We start from the raw sequence: 16221 nt of genomic DNA, 5'->3' as shown, positions 1-16221 counted from the left end.
ACCTTCAGCATGATACTAAAATGCTCTTTGTCATCTTACATTTACTCCTTCTGACAAAAACACTTGCAAATTAATCAAATAAGAGTTCTGTCAAAATACAGCAGAGGAACAACCACAGCTAGGTCAAGAATGAGACCTCCTACTGTGTGTGTGTGTCATAGCCTGTCACTACAGCAGTGACACAACACACACCCCAGCACCTCTGATATGCACCAGCTCATCAGAAGCAAAACCCACCAAATAGCAGCACCCTTCCTCCAGGGTCATACTCCACTTCCAAAGTGTAAATCAGCCCGTCTCCAAGACTCGAGATTGGGAAGGGCAAGTGCCTAAGTCATGTATACATGCTCCTTTTTGCATGACTTTCAAGCAGCTGCAGCTTTGTGAGCCCAAGATGTGGCCCTGCCAGGAGGACACCAATCAGGTCGGTCACACATGCTAGTTGCCACACTGCTGCCAAACACAAGCCACAGTGCTTCCTCGTGAGACAGCTTCCTTCAGTCTGAAATTGGCTTTACTGATTTACTGATGAAGATATATAATCTGATCACCATACAGATGAATTTTTGTTAAAAGGAAAGAGAAATAATCCATAGTATCTTGGGCTGGAAAGGGACCTTGGAATTGATTTGGAGATGATATGCTGGGTTTAGGCCCAAAGCAGAGATCCTGGCCAGAGTCTAATGCTTTTAGAGTTCATTTAAAGATAACCCAAAATTAAATTTCCAATTGTAGGGGCCTAATTCACTACAGATTGTTTAGAAACACTGCTAAGGAAAAAAAAAAAAAAAAAAAAAAAAAAAAAAAAAAAAAAGTCCCAACACAAATATTCTTCTGAGGTTTTAGAGTTCAACTTCATAAATTTTTAATCAGACCTTGTATATTCTTCCACACTTGTTCACTTTTGTTGCTACAGGTTGTCACATTCTGCTAACCCAGAGGATCAGTGAGGATGAAAGCTTCTCTGACAGCTTGCAAACACTACTGTTTTCTTCACACTGTTTCTATGCAGTGCTACTTCTGCCATAGATACCCACATTTTTAAAGTTATTTATTTTCCCCTGAAATAGATAAAAATGCTGTAGCAAGGAGAAGACATAATACTCCACCTATTTAAAATTAGCACCCAAAAATATCTCACCTTGTTTTGCCATATCATAAGCCAAACTTGAGAAGTTACCTGGCTTTAGAGATTGCCATACACTCATCCCTTCTGACTGCATCAGTCCCATCACATCAGATTCACCTGCAGTGCAGTCTTACCTGCAAACTGTGCCAGCAGCATTTCCTTTGCAACTGTGTGAAAAGCAAGAATAAACCACACACTGATGACTCATCAAAAGGTCACTGAACCTGGCCCTGCTCTGAAATGTCACTAGATACATCCAGGAAAAGGTCTGGAGCACAAGAAACGCAGCTGTGATGGAAAACCTGTCATCTGCTACTCAGAGTATTTCAGCAGCTCCAGCAGCCTGAACAGTACCTTTGCACAGCACTCAATGTCAAAGTCCTTGTGCTTAGCTAAAGTGAAACTCTACAAAGATAAGGGCAATAGGGTGAGCAGAAAGGGAGGACAGGGGGAAATAAAGGTGAAAACCACTTCTTTAAAGGGAGTCATACTCACTTTAACTGTGGCTTCAACAGTGCCTTGACAACAATTAATGCTAGATTTTTCACACTATCACTTGCTTGGCAGAACATATTTAAGACAATACAAAACACAGATCTGATTTCAAATTAGCAAGATCACCAATGAATTATATGATGAGACCAATAGCAAGTCTGTGCTGGCACCAGGCTTCAGCATGCCACCTGCTATTCCAGATTGCACTGATCCCAGCCCGTGATGATCCCCACCACCTGGTGCATTGCAAAATGCCTCTTCTGCAACACTGCAATGGTTTCTGAGCAGCCCTCTTGGAGGGAGAGCCCTTCTGTTTCCAAGGTCACCCACATTTCAAAGAAACAACCTTGCAGAAAGGCTGCTTGGCTGGATCAGACCTTTATTTGCATCTCATTGACTGCAAGAACGGTACACCATTTTAGCCTCATGACTGGCCAATGCTCCTGACACTGCTCATTCTCACGTCCATTCTGCTTGTTGACAGCAGTTATCCTCCTCCCGGATACAACCCACAGTGAGCACCCCCACCTCAAAACAGCATGCATGCTTCAGCCCAAATCATGTTCTCCTTGATGCTTCAGTGCTACCATAACTTCACTGCACACAGTGTTATAAACTAACTTCTTAAAATTGGCTGAGTCAGAGTTTCCAATTTCTTTATTTAGCAAGCGGCAACAAGCAAAACAGCACTGGGCAGCCGGGGAGTCTCCTGCTCCAACAACGGCTCGCACCTCTTAAGGAATTTTGTCTTAATTTTATACTACAAAGCATTGCATATTCATTAAACGCCTATACATATACATTACCTAAACCCGCCTACTCCCGCTTTGTATGGTAATTAGCTTATCAGTCCTTTACGCTTGCACAGATGTTGCTGAAAATTACTAGTCGGGGTCTTCAAATCATGGGAGGTGGTCTTTGGGAGGAAGGCCGTAGGTCCTCCTCACAGTGTACTTTTCACCCTTTGCCTGGAATGTGATGATTTTACAAGCTTGCAGTGCTCTTATCAGTCTAGGCTCATTACTGGTCTTGAGTAAGGAGATTTATGGACATCCTTGTTCATGCTTTATAAAGTACAGACACTTCTCTCTCTTGTTGCCTCCCCTCCCCCTTTCTTTCACTCTTTTACACAATATCATTTTATCATGTTAGTTCAGTTAAGCACTTGCTGTTAGTTCTATATAATGTGCAATAGTTCATATGACAGTTCACCTTTCCATTGTCTTTTCGCTGATTTTGATGAACAAACAGTGTACCGTCCATCACACACAGCATCAAGCATCAATTCCCTACAAGAAAAGAGGTGAAAGTGATCGTTGTGCCCCCACAGCTCAACAGATGAATAACCCTTAAGGACCATCTCTTTTTCTCCCCTGTTGAGCCGGTTTGCACAACAACTCATCCCTGGTCACAGCTGGGACATACCCATAGCACACCTTAAACAAGTCCTGCAGCTTGCTGAGTTGAGGGCATCTTGTGCTGTATCATCTGATCAAGAAATAGAACTTGTTAAGTGTCAGCAGACAAATTTGCTACCCCAGAAACTACCCAGGGGAAGGTCTGTTGCTACATTTAGCTACAGATAATGTTATAAATCCAAACAATAATAAAAGTCAACTGTACAGCCAAAGTAGCATACCTGATCTATGCTGATGAACAGAGTGGAATCATGAAAGGGTCCAGCCCAGATTCCAAAAAACCCCCTCACTTTTAGCAGAAACAAGCCATGACTATGGTTGCACACAGGCAGCTCTGCATTGCTGTTTATCTTGAAAACTGACAGAAAAAAGCTCCAGGAGTGAGGGCTGAAGAAAAATTGAAAGAGGCTGCAAACCTTGGCCAGGGCCCCTCCAGGAGTGCTCACAGGGACACAGCACACAGTACGTGGTGTTCCAGCCCTTGCCACCCCCCAGGAACACACCACTAGCTAGACCCCACACTAGAACACAAGGCTCAGCAAGCAGCACCATCTACAAAATCATCCCAGCACACCCATCCCCTAGCACTGCACATAGCAAGTACCAAGAGTGATACAAGATTCATAATAACAGCAACATACTTGGCTCAGGAAATCTTTTTCTTACATTAACCAGGGGCTCCTAAGGAGACTTCCAGCAACACTGGGGAACCAATAGTGCAAAGGACCCTTCTTACTTACCAAGTTTCATCACCATCCTTCAAGCACAGCAGCTTTCATAACCATACTCAACCTTTATATGGACCAGCTTCAGCCCCCTGACACACTTTGATGCTGTGGAGCAGGTCAGTTATTACTCACCTTAATCAGAAAAGCCTGTGTCTCACCTGTTAGACCACAGAGCCCTAGCAAATTTTCTGGGGTCTAGATAGAGTAACAGTGGGGAGAGGAGTCAAGGGACTTCCAGGGACACACACAGCCTGTCTGCATGAGGTGTAATGATGCCACCTCAGCTGAGCTCCTCAGGCAAAACAAGCAGAAGAGACCTAGAAGTGACTTGTAAGAGATTGGTGGAAAGTCTGGTTGTATACTGGAAAACAAAAATACTTTCGCTGGAATAAAACATGCCAAAGTGAAGTTAAATCATTATGATTTAAACAAACAAACAAACAAACAAACAAAACTCAAAAAAAACCCAAAACCAACCAAACAAATAAACAAAAAAAACAAAACCAAAAAAAATCCCTACACATTTTAACTGATAGGATAAAGCCATACGGAATTCTGCTTTACATCTTACAGCTATGATGTTCTAAATCCAGTTCCAGGAACACTAAAGCACATTGTCATGCCATTGTTCTGTTTCCCACCTTAGCAAACAGAGATAATTTATGATCTTTCTGCTATCAGAGTACCTTAGACGCTTCTTACACTAACATGAGTAAAACCTGTCTAGACTCTTAGAGTAGAGGTAGAATAAAAATGCAAAATACATTAACTCTCCACATTAGCTATGGCTGGAAGGAACGTAGGCTCAGCAGACTAATTGCTTTACTCAGTACTGCAAATTATCCATTCTAAAAGGCAACTAGTGGCATGAAAGTAATAAGTAAAAGTTAGAGGGCATTAGCAGAGGTGCAAGAATTCTCTACCATTAACAGTTCTAGTTTATGCTTCTAAGTTTACAGCAAATTAGCCATACCTTTCTAAAGCTTATCAACACTTCTCTCACTAGAAATTAAACCTTGAACCCTAAACTACTGACATCTCTGCCTTTTCATATTAACAAACCTTAAATGAGATAATACTTTTCTGTAGTGGTTAGGAAAAACACTGATTCAAATCATGCAATAGTAGCTTCAAAGGCAAGAAAGTCCACTACTCTCCTTGTATATGTTCATCTGCTTCAATGAGAACATTAACATTCAAGAGCAGCCAGATCTGCTTTAGCAGAGGGGCTGCCTGGGAGTCGCAGCTGAAATCCAAGTCACACAGGCTGCCCTCAACAGGACGCGCTGTGCACACATGGCCAGTGTGTGCTCCAGCCCACGGCATGGGTGTGTGTTCAGGGGCCCTGTTCATGTCAGCGAGGTGAAGGAGCAAGGAAGGTTCTTGGAGAACGTGTTATGAGTTTGACTGAAGTTACTTGGTACTATGAAACAGTCAAAGAGAAATCTCTTCTCGGCTGGAGGAGCAAGAGACAGGGGTGGGTTCTCCTTTACACAACTAGGCATAGTTAAATGAAGGTCACGTTTCCCTATAACAGGATGAATTTTGTCCGATAGGTATTTCAGTTCACTACTTGAGAAATGTAAAATGGCATCTTTTCTTTTTCCAGAAGTGAAAGGCTAGATCACTATCTTTTCCACTTGCAAGGCCTTTGGGACTAACAGGTATCACTCCATCTGGGAGACAAATATCTGCCCTTCCATCTGAGACCATAATCCACAAGTATTGATGAAACATCCACCTCCCTTCCACATAATAGAATTTCCTGGTGAACTAATAGGTTTTACTTCTTTCATCTCCGTAAATGAGGTCAATGGTAAGGGCAAAGAAGAAAGAATTAGCTCTAAGCGTTCTTGGCTTCAAAGCAAGAAGAGACAGAGCTTCCAGATTTTGGAGAGTGCCGTTTATAAAGTACCTTGGGTTTATAAAGTACCTTGGCAACTTTCAAATATCTGAACTTAGAATTGCTTCAGCTTAGGACAAGACTTGTCTGCACTGCCCAAGGATTTATGCTTTCTACATCTACTGTTACATTTTGGCAATGCCACTTGTGGGCAAACAATGGCCTTAATTCACACTCTCCCTCCAACAGTGGCTAGCTCTTGTCCACAGCTCCTAAAGCAGTTTGCAAAAACACATGAAGCTTCACAGCAGATGTGGAAGCAGGCAAGTACCACAGTGCGTAGCTGTGACTCATCCTCATTACCATCTGCCTGCAATGACAGAGCTGAATGGCACCTCCTGCCCTGCAGCTCTGCATTGTGACTGTAAGCAAGGCAAGGGAGAGTCATAACAATGCAGATTTTTGCATGCAGCTATACACAAACATCAGATTTACAGAAATGAAAACTGAACCACCAGCAAAGATGCAAATGGCAGAATTAAAACCTGACTCTCAGGAGAAGAGTGGGTCCTTTGGCTTTCTCTCCCAAAGCAGCAATGATTCTCTCAGGTCTGGCCTTTTGCCCTCCTCACCTTTTTTTCCCCACACACATGGGCACATGTCCTAAATCAAGACTTTCCCTTGTGTAATACTTCAGTTTCCTGCAGTACAAAAATCCTATAGGACCCATTAGTATATCAGCAAAATAATATTTTATAACATAGTTATCACAGGCAGAACTATTAACAAAGATCAGGAATAATGGCCTCTGACAGGCACCTGCAGACTTTTGTAAAGATGGGGAAGAAATTAATTTACTGCTATACTCTTCACAGAGTTATTTTGTATATTTTGGGAACCGCTAGAATTGAGAGGAAAGCATTCTGCTATTATAAACAGCAAGAGCAAAACCTCAGTTCTACAACAGAAAGTTTTAAAAACAAAAAACAAAAAAAAAAACCCACACCAAAACCTCAACTTTGTGTACAGCACAATGAGAACATCCCATATTTTTTTACCTCTGAGTCCCAGCCCCATGAGACCAGCAGCCTGAATGCGGTATACTTAACCCTGTTGTAGCACAAAAGCCATGCTCTTCTTCATGCACTGGAATTCCAGGTTTGGTGCAAATCCCAGAGGGAAAATATGAGCACATTCCAGTTCAGTTCCAGCTACAATATATACACCATTTACTAGCCTGCTTCTTCTCTGGCACAGTGATTTTACCCCTTCCCCCATTCACATGGAAGGAGCTCCAACAAGGCAGAGCAACAGGTTCATGATCACTCTTTTAGCTCTTTCCCACAACATGGTGGTGGGACTTCTGTCTCGAGTTCCTACTGACTGCTCTTCTCAGAGGAAACAAGAAAAATACTTGTTCAGACAATTCAAAGTAAAAACCTACTGCAAATATACAATTTCTGTTTGAGTTAACTTTTGAGTTAGCCAATCTTTACCCTGTTTTGCTTACATTCAGACTAGTCTTCTACATAAAAAAATCCTGGGAACTCCTCCACAGATATTATCCACAGATAATTTAAAATGAGGCTTAAATGGCAACCTGTTTATACCACAAAAGGTGAAATTAGTAAATGGATGATACTGTAAATAATTCAACTAGCTTTTAATATTTAATTTCTATGGATCATAAGTTTTCTTCATAGGTTCTATGAAACTCACCCTTAATAGTAAGTAAAAAATAATTACAATAGCATTCTTCAGACATCTGTGCTTGAGTGCTGATTGCACTGAGCATGAGGGGCTGCAACTACAGTTTAATGAGGTAGTAAAACCAAAACCTGGCTCAAAGAACCTCCTCTGTTTTTTTCCATTAGGCATTACTGATGAAGGAAACTTGCAGCATTCACTTGGGATTACTATCCAAATGCCCAGGTCCTCAGGCCATAGTCTGAAACCCTGATTTTGCACTTAGGAAATCTGGCATTTAGCAACAGAAATTCAAAGCCAAAGAGCCAGTCGTTCCAGACTGCATCTTCACAGATGACTCGTCTTGGGTTCACTGCTAAAGGTGTGTCGGTTTGCGTGTCAGTTTGCGCAGGCAGGGCGAGCAGACAGGGCACAGACGCTCTCCGGGTTCCTGAATTTATCCAAGCTAGCCCCTTTACGATCCTCCACGAGTAGACTGAACCATGGTCTCCACTCACATCAAAACCACCACCAAAAAGAATGTGGCGACCCAGATGGAGCTGCCACACAAACATGCAGAGGTTCAGGTCTCAGGCTGCAAGGAGTGCCTGAGCCTGTCGGTCCTGCCGAAGGGCAGCAGTGACAACACCTGTGTGCGCTGCCATCAGCTGGATGACCTGCTCAGCCTGGTGACGGAACTCAAAGAAGAGGTTGAGAGATTAAGAAGTATTAGGGAGTGTGAACGGGAAATTGACTGGTGGAGTAACACCCTAGCACCCCTGAAGCAACAGGAGCAAATGGAGGCTCCAAACGAGGCAGGTAATCCCTCATCCTCTTGCTATCAGGCAGAAGGAGGGGATCTAAGAGACGAGGGAGGCTGGAAACAGATCCCTGCTCAGGAAGGCAGGAAAATCCTCTCCCCACCTCCCTCATCCTCCATGGTACCCCTTCACAATAGATTCGGGGCCCTGGAACTTTTGAACAAAGAAGAGAAGGAGGAAGAAAATGAGACAAACGAAGACCAAGGTTCACCAAGGCCAGGTCACTTCAGACCAGGTATTAAAACCAGCTCTGAAAAGAACCTCAGAAGAGTCATTGTAGTGGGTGACTCCACTCTAAGGGGTGTCAAAGGCCCCATATGCAGACCAGACCCGCTTCATAGGGAAGTCTGCTGCCTCCCTGGGGCCCACATCAAGGACCTCACAGCAACACTCCCTACCCTAGTGAGACCAAAGGATTACTACCCTCTCCTGGTTTTTCAGGTAGGTAGTGATGACATCACCAGGAGAAGGCCTAAAGCAATGAAGAGAGACTTCTGGTCCTTGGGAAAACTGCTTAAGGGGTTTGAGGCACAAATTGTGTTCTCCATCCCTTTGGTTGGGGGGATGGATGAGGAAGATTACAGGAGAATTCAGCAGATGAATGGGTGGCTCCAAGACTGGTGTTACCATCAGGGCTTTGGATTCTTCAATCATGGGTTGGTATACAGGGTACCTGATCTTTTGATATTAGACGGGATGCACCTGTCCTGGAGAGGGAAGGGGATTTGGGGGCAGGAGTTAGCTGGGCTCATTGACAGAGCTTTAAACTAGATTTGAAGGAGGAAAGGGGCAAAACATCGGCCCATCTGAAGTGCATCTATACCAATGCACACAGCATGGGTAACAAACAGGAGGAGCTTCTAGCCATGATGAAACAGGAAAATTATGATGTTGTTGCTATTACAGAAACATGGTGGGATGTCTCCCATGACTGGAGTGTGCTAATTGATGGGTACAAGCTCTTTAGGAGGGGCAGACAGCGAAGGAGAGGTGCTGGGGTGGCTCTCTATGTTAAGGACTGTTAGGATTGCTTCGAGCACAGGTGTAGTGAAGACAGGGTTGAGTGTATTTGCGTTAGAATCAGGGGGAAGGCCAACAGGGCAGATGTTGTAGTAGGAGTCTACTATAGGCCACCCAACCAGGACAGAGAGATGGACGAGATATTTTATAGGCACTTAGGTGAAATCTCATGATCACTTACCCTTGTTCTTGTGGGCGACTTTAACTTCCCAGACATCTGCTGAAAATACAACACAACCGAGTGAGACCAGTCCTGGAGATTCCTGGAATGTGTGGGAGACAAGTTCCTGATGCAACTGGTGAGTAAACTGACCAGAGAAGGTGCCCGACTGGATCTCCTCTTTGTGAACAGAGAAGGGCTGGTGGAGGACGTGGAGGTTGGAGGTCGACTAGGGCACAGCAATCATGAAATAATAGACTTCTCTATTCTTAGACAGGTCAGGAGAGAGCTAAGCAGGACTGACATCCTGGACTTCAGAAGGGCTGACTTTTTCTTGTTTAGGCACCTGCTTGAAAGGATCCCCTGGGAGACTCTCCTGAAGGGTATAGGGGCCCAGGAAGGTAGGGTGCTCTTTAAGAAGGAAGTGTTAATGGCTCAGGAGCAGGCGGTCCCCAGGTGCTCTAAGAGAAGCCGATGCCAGAGAAGACCACCCTGGCTGAAAAGGGAGCTTTGGCTGCAACTCAGGGAGAAAAGGAATGTTTACAGCCTTTGGAAGAAGGGGCTAGCCACACACGGTGATTACAAAGAGGCTGTGAGGCTATGCAGGGTGGAAATCAGGAGGGCAAAAGCCCAACTGGAAATTAATTTGGGCTCTGCAATCAAGGATAACAAGAAAAGTTTCTAGAAGTATGTCAGTAGCAAAAGAAAGACCAGGGAGAGTCTCTATCCCCTGCTAGATGCAGGAGGAAATATGGTAACAAGTGAGGAGGAGAAGGCTGAGGTGCTTAATGCCTTCTTTGCCTCAGTCTTTAATAGAAAGACTAGTCGTACTGAGGGAATCCAGCCTCCTCAGCCAGAAGGCAGAGACTGGGAGAACGACCCCCCTGCAATCCAGGAGACAGTCAGTGACCTGCTGCATCACATAGACATACACAAGTCTATGGGACCCAATGGGATACACCCGAGGGTGCTGAAGGAGCTGGCTGGGGTGCTCGCCAAGACACTTTCCATCATTTACGAGCAGTCCTGGCTGACCGGGGAGGTCCCGACTGATTGGAAATGGGCCAATGTGACACCCATCTATAAGAAGGGTCAGAAGGATGATCTGGGAAATTACAGGCCTGAGAGCTTGACTTCGGTACCCGGGAAGCTGATGGAGCAGCTCATCCTGAGCACCATCACACAACATGTGTGGGACAACCAGATGCTCAGGCCCAGTCAACATGGGTTTATGAAAGGCAGGTCCTGCCTGACGAATCTGATCTCCTTCTATGACAGGGCGACCTGCTTATTGGATGAGGGAAAGGCTGTGAATGTAATTTACCTTGACTTTAGCAAGGCTTTTGACACGATTTCCCACAGAATTCTTCTGGCAAAAATGGCTGCTTGAGGTTTGGACAATCGCATACTTTGCTGGGTAAAAAACTGGCTGGATGGCCAGGCCCAGAGAGCTGTGGTGAACGGAGTTAAATCCAGCTGGCGGCTGGTCACGAGTGGTGTCCCCCAGGGCTCGGTTTTGGGGCCACTCCTGTTTAACATCTTTATTGATGATCTGGACGAGGGGATCGAGTGCACCCTCAGTCAGTTTGCAGATGACACCAGGTTGGGTGGGAGTGTTGATCTGCTCGAGGGAAAGGAGGCTCTGCAGAGAGACCTGGACAGGCTGGAGCCATGGGCTAAGGCCAACTGCATGAGCTTCAATAAGGCCAAATGTCGGGTGATGCCCTTGGGCCACAACAACCCCAGCAGTGCTCCAGGCTTGGGGAGGAGTGGCTGGAGAGCTGCCAGTCAGAGAGGGACCTGGGGGTGTTGATTGACAGCTGACTGAACAGAAGCCAGCAGTGTGTCCAGGTGGCCAAGAAGGCCAATGGCATCCTGGCTTGTATCAGGATTAGTGTGACCAGTAGGGACAGGGAAGGGATCTTACCCCTGTACTTGGCGCTGATGAGGCCGCACCTTGATGACTCTGTTCAGTTTTGGGCCCCTCACTCCAAAAATGACATAGAGTTACCCGAACATGTCCAGAGAAGTGCTACAAAGCTGGTGAAGGGTCTGGAACACATGTCCTATGAGGAGTAGCTGAGGGAACTGGGATTGTTTAGTCTGGAGAAGAGGAGGCTGAGGGGAGACCTTATCACCCTCTACAACTACCTGAAAGGAAACTGCAGAGAGCTGTGGATGAGCCTCTTTAGCCTAATAGAAAGCGACAGGACAAGAGGGAATGGCCTCAAGTTGCACCAGGGAAAGTTCAGACTAGATATTAGGAAGTATTTCTTTCCAGAATGGGTTGTTAGGCATTGGAATGGGCTGCCCAGGGAGGTGGTGGAGTTCCCATCCCTGGAGGTGTTCAAGAGTAGGGTCGATTTAGAGCTTAAGGATATGCTGTAGGTGGGAACTGTGCTAGGCCAACAGTTGGACTAGATGATCTCCAGGGTCCTTCCCAACCTAGATGATTCTGTGATTCTGTTTTCAGTACAACAATCTTCCAGTGTAGGAATTTAAGAACTCCAAAACAAGAAAACATAACTCAGAAGGGGGAAAAAAAAAACATAACAAACACACACAAAAACCCCCCACAAACATCCAGCTATACCCAGTAATATCTTGGGGGAAAGGAAAAATTGTGGATAGCTCTTTATCCGATTTTATACAAAGCATAAAAATACTTTATCATCCCCTACAATACAAGCAACACATTTTTAGTTTTTAGTACCATATAGTATTAAATTTTTAGTACTATATAGAATCAAATATCTTTTTTGTACTAAAGAGAACTAATTTTAATCTATTTCTTCTGTTTCCTCCATTCAGGCAACTGCTTAATACATTGATCTTCCATGCATTTCCATTTTCTACACCAATACATTTCTTATAATTGGAATGAGCTGCTCTATTAATCTTCTTAATAGATTCTATGTTCTCAAAACCCAGTAACTTCAGGACAATACATTAAAATAGACAACAAATTAAGCTTGGTGTTTGCAAATGGAAGGCTCCATCTACAGTGACCTTTAAAGATACAGCAAGGATACTGTTTAAAATCGGTTGCAGAGAAACCAGTGTCTAATATGTCTAATTGCATTAGTTTGTGTCAACGCCACAACACCCGGAGACTCTCTGCAGTTTCTTGGTGGCCAGGAACAAATTACAGCCCTGATGTGAAGCGCAATGGACATGTGCAGACGTCATTTAATTCACTTAGAGCTGTGGGTCAGTAGCAGTTGTGAAAAAAAAAAAAAACACAACACAGGATCTCTCTATTTAGCTACATCACCTAGCACAGACACAGCCTAGTTTGAGCAATGAAGTCAAGACTAGCCTTAGCTTTGTATATGCAAGCAGCATTAAGCATTACACACAGCACAAAAGTATTTTGACAGTCTAACATAGTTATTATAATTATATCAATGGAATCCAATAACAATGTCGTGGTATCACATTAACTCATTTTGAAATACAATGTGAATGGAGATTTTATTTGCAAACCATTACAAAGATGTAATTCCATTTTAAAATAGAAAATTATATAAAATAATTCTCTCAAAGATAATCAGCCGTTGTATGATTCCTACATCCTCCCATAGCTGTAGAGCCATCTACTTCATGTATATTTTATACCACCTCTTAAGTCAGTCAGGAGCTTTCCACCACAAGGAAAGAACAAGGTGACCTGACAATCCATGGGGTAAAGTCTTGAGCACACGATGGGCAACTGGAGTCAGGGGATGGGAATGACCAGACAGACAATTTGCAAACTGCAGTGGTAGGTATTTGCTAGATACACACCCCGTGACCCAGCCTCTAGAACAGGGCATGAGACTTAATCTGCTCCAGTATATGTATCACCAATTCTAGCTTGAAATCGCACTGAAGCGACAGTAATGGTTAAGAGAAATGAGGTCTAATCCTTATAAAATTAACCCAGATAGTTAACCCAAAATGGAAAATATTCTTCATCTAGCTTTATGCTTCCTAGGAAAGGTTTTATTTAAACAGCCAGCTCCTAGCCACTCTTAACCTAGCATTAGCCCTTACTAACAGTTTGTACAGATAGTGCTGTGGGTAACAGAACCCCATCAGCAACACAGATGCCCTATCACCCCCTCATATCTCATCTATTTTGCAGAACTGCATATGGCCCATTTCTTTGCACTTTCAGTTTCTCTCACAAGTTACATGTTCATACAGCCTCATAGGTTGAACCGTTGCTGTTGAAACCCCCTTCCTCAAAGGCATCAGCATCCTCTCCTAGGTGAAACATTTTGGGATGAAGTTCCTATTGTAATAACTTGCCTAGAAGAGCTGTATGGTGCCTTCTACCAGAAGATTACTTTTTTTTTTTTTCCTTTAACATGGAAATCATTGTACAAAAGACTTTGCTGTTACAGGTTTTCATGTTTGCTTAGGGCTTAATCATGAACAAGACTGCTAATTATTTATACCTCCTGCAGCACTGACTGGGTTTATCCAAGATAAGAACAGTTCAGCCCCTTGTTCTGCCACCTGCCAGCGCAAGACTGTTGCCAGCGATTCCCTCTGATAACTCAGGCTTTTTTTTGCAGCTGGTGAAGGAGTAAATATTGGTTTTGTTTTTCTAGCCAGCAGTTTTACTTGGCTGCAGTAAGGGATACAGCATGCAGGGCAGGCTTTGGCCTCCTCTCTACCAAAGGCTCAGGCAAGAAGGAAAGGACAAGCTGCAGGCCCAGCCCAGTGGTGGGTAACAGGTTTTGAGAAGGGGGTGAGGCATTTGGGGGGTTAAATGACTTTAGGGGTTACTAAATGCAGTACAATGTTCTCACTATCTCCAAGGCCAGCAGCAGCTTTGACCAGCATCAGGCTGGCACACAGCATCTCTCCAGAGCAAAGCTCCCTCAGCTGCAGTTCAGGGGTGCTGGTGCAGCATCAGGGGAGTGTTGAGCACTCAGCCCAGTACAACCCACCTCAGCACTAACCACTGCCCTTTCTTACCCCGAGGGAAAAACTAAGATTCAATGATAAAAACAGGCTAACAGCACTATCAAATCACTGTTACTACTAAAACTAAGGTTTTATTTAGTCTTTCTGGACAAAAAAAACCCAAAACCTTTGCTGCCATGACTGTGGTATTAACATCTCTCCCAGCTAACCAAAGGCTGTAGCACAGTTGTCATTTTCAAAGAAATACAGCAATGATTTCAACCTTTATGTTGTGTAGGACTCCCCTCACGCTGGAGCAGAGGATTTACATTGACCTTCTCTGCAGCACTGTAAATCACAGCCCAGGAACAAATAGCACATTTGTGCACCCTGGGCCTCAGCCAGGCTCTCCGCCACAACACCTGGGTGATACGATACCTCCTCGGGCCAAAGCAGAGCCAGGCTCTGCAGGGACAATTGCTAAGCTGGTTCTCTCTCATCGGTTTCCAAAATAAAGTCAGCACTGCAAGACTGCAAAACCTCTGCCTTTTTTTTTTAGCAGCTCCTATCTACAACCCACTGCATATTAAACTTTTTATTTAAAAAAAAATCTGTTAAATTTACAAAATTTTCCATTGCTCTGAAATGGGCTAGAGTTAAAAAAAAAAAGTATCTAGAACAATTATCTTGTATATTCTTTGCACGTGAAACATTTTCATGCTGTTGGCTGAGTGGTTCTCTCCACAATGAAAATAAGACTGAAGTGCATCATTTCCCCATTTTCATTTTTGGCAGAGCTATTATGAACAAACTAGATCAAAATTATTTTTCATTACATATAAATAGCACATGTAAAACTTTAAGTGTTGCAGTGGTCAACTTTTCAGGCACTCAAAAAAACCCAACCACTTGTCACATGTGAATACATGCCAGATGCAAGCAGCACATAAAATGGAAGTTTGCTCATAACAGCATAAAAATGGGATTAATAGAAAACACTTCCTTGATGGTTTCGATTAGATCTAGCCTAGTGCAGTATGACAAAAGAAAACAACCATGCAGAATAAAGTGGACCACCCTGTGCCACTCTGTGGGGCAAAAAAAGCCAACAGCTTTGTTGTAAATCTCTGAAGGCAGGAGTTGTCTATTCCAAAGAGAAACTTCAATTATTTAAACATAAAACATGTTTTCATATTCATGTGGCCTCAGCTGAATCTCATAGGTGAAAAAAATTACTGAAAAATTGATCTGAGTCAGGCTTCAGCCTAATATCATATAGGCAAAGATGGATGCATTACAATTTCAGTATCATTACACAGAACGTTATGAGATTAATTAAGAAAATCCTGAAATGCTAAACATTCACAGAAAGGTCTACAAGCCCATTCAGCAGAAAGCTTGTGTGGCAGCCTGATCCCACATGGGATCTCCCATCTAAGATAGCAAATATTACTACAGTGTAATAATAATCAAGAATTCTGGCTTGATGAGAGAGTGAACTCAATTCAAGAAGATGATCAAGAAATTACTGATGTTATCTGACAAACTGCCTATTTGAGGGTGAAGTATTAAAAATACATGTATCACAGTAACTATTTGATGCCATATATGACATAAAAAAATAAATTCCTCCAACAGAATGACTGTTCAAAGCCTCTTGTCACGCAGAGAAAGACTTCAACTCACAGTTAATTTAACAAGATAGTAACCATCTACTCCCTCTCCTCTCTCGTAAGTCTAACATCAACTCATTAAAACAAGTTGGCTGGACATAAGATGTTCGCAAAGGAAGGAAGTTACCCTGTTTGTGCTTACCTCGCCAAAAATCACCAAGTAGTTACACACACTCAGGAAAGGTCTGGTACCACTTGCCCAGAAAGCTGCAGTCACTGAGGTATCTACTGACAGTCTGTGTACCAAAACTGGTCAAGTAACAGCAAGATCTGGATGGAACACTAATTTCAAAATCTGCTTAGTATCTAGTGAGAAGTGGAAAAAACTGAGATGCTTTCATGCAGGACCTGA

Source organism: Athene cunicularia (genome assembly GCF_003259725.1).
Source record: "Athene cunicularia isolate RWA chromosome 9 unlocalized genomic scaffold, athCun1 chr9_part1, whole genome shotgun sequence".
Lineage (NCBI taxonomy): Eukaryota > Metazoa > Chordata > Aves > Strigiformes > Strigidae > Athene > Athene cunicularia.
This window is presented reverse-complemented; position numbering follows the sequence as displayed.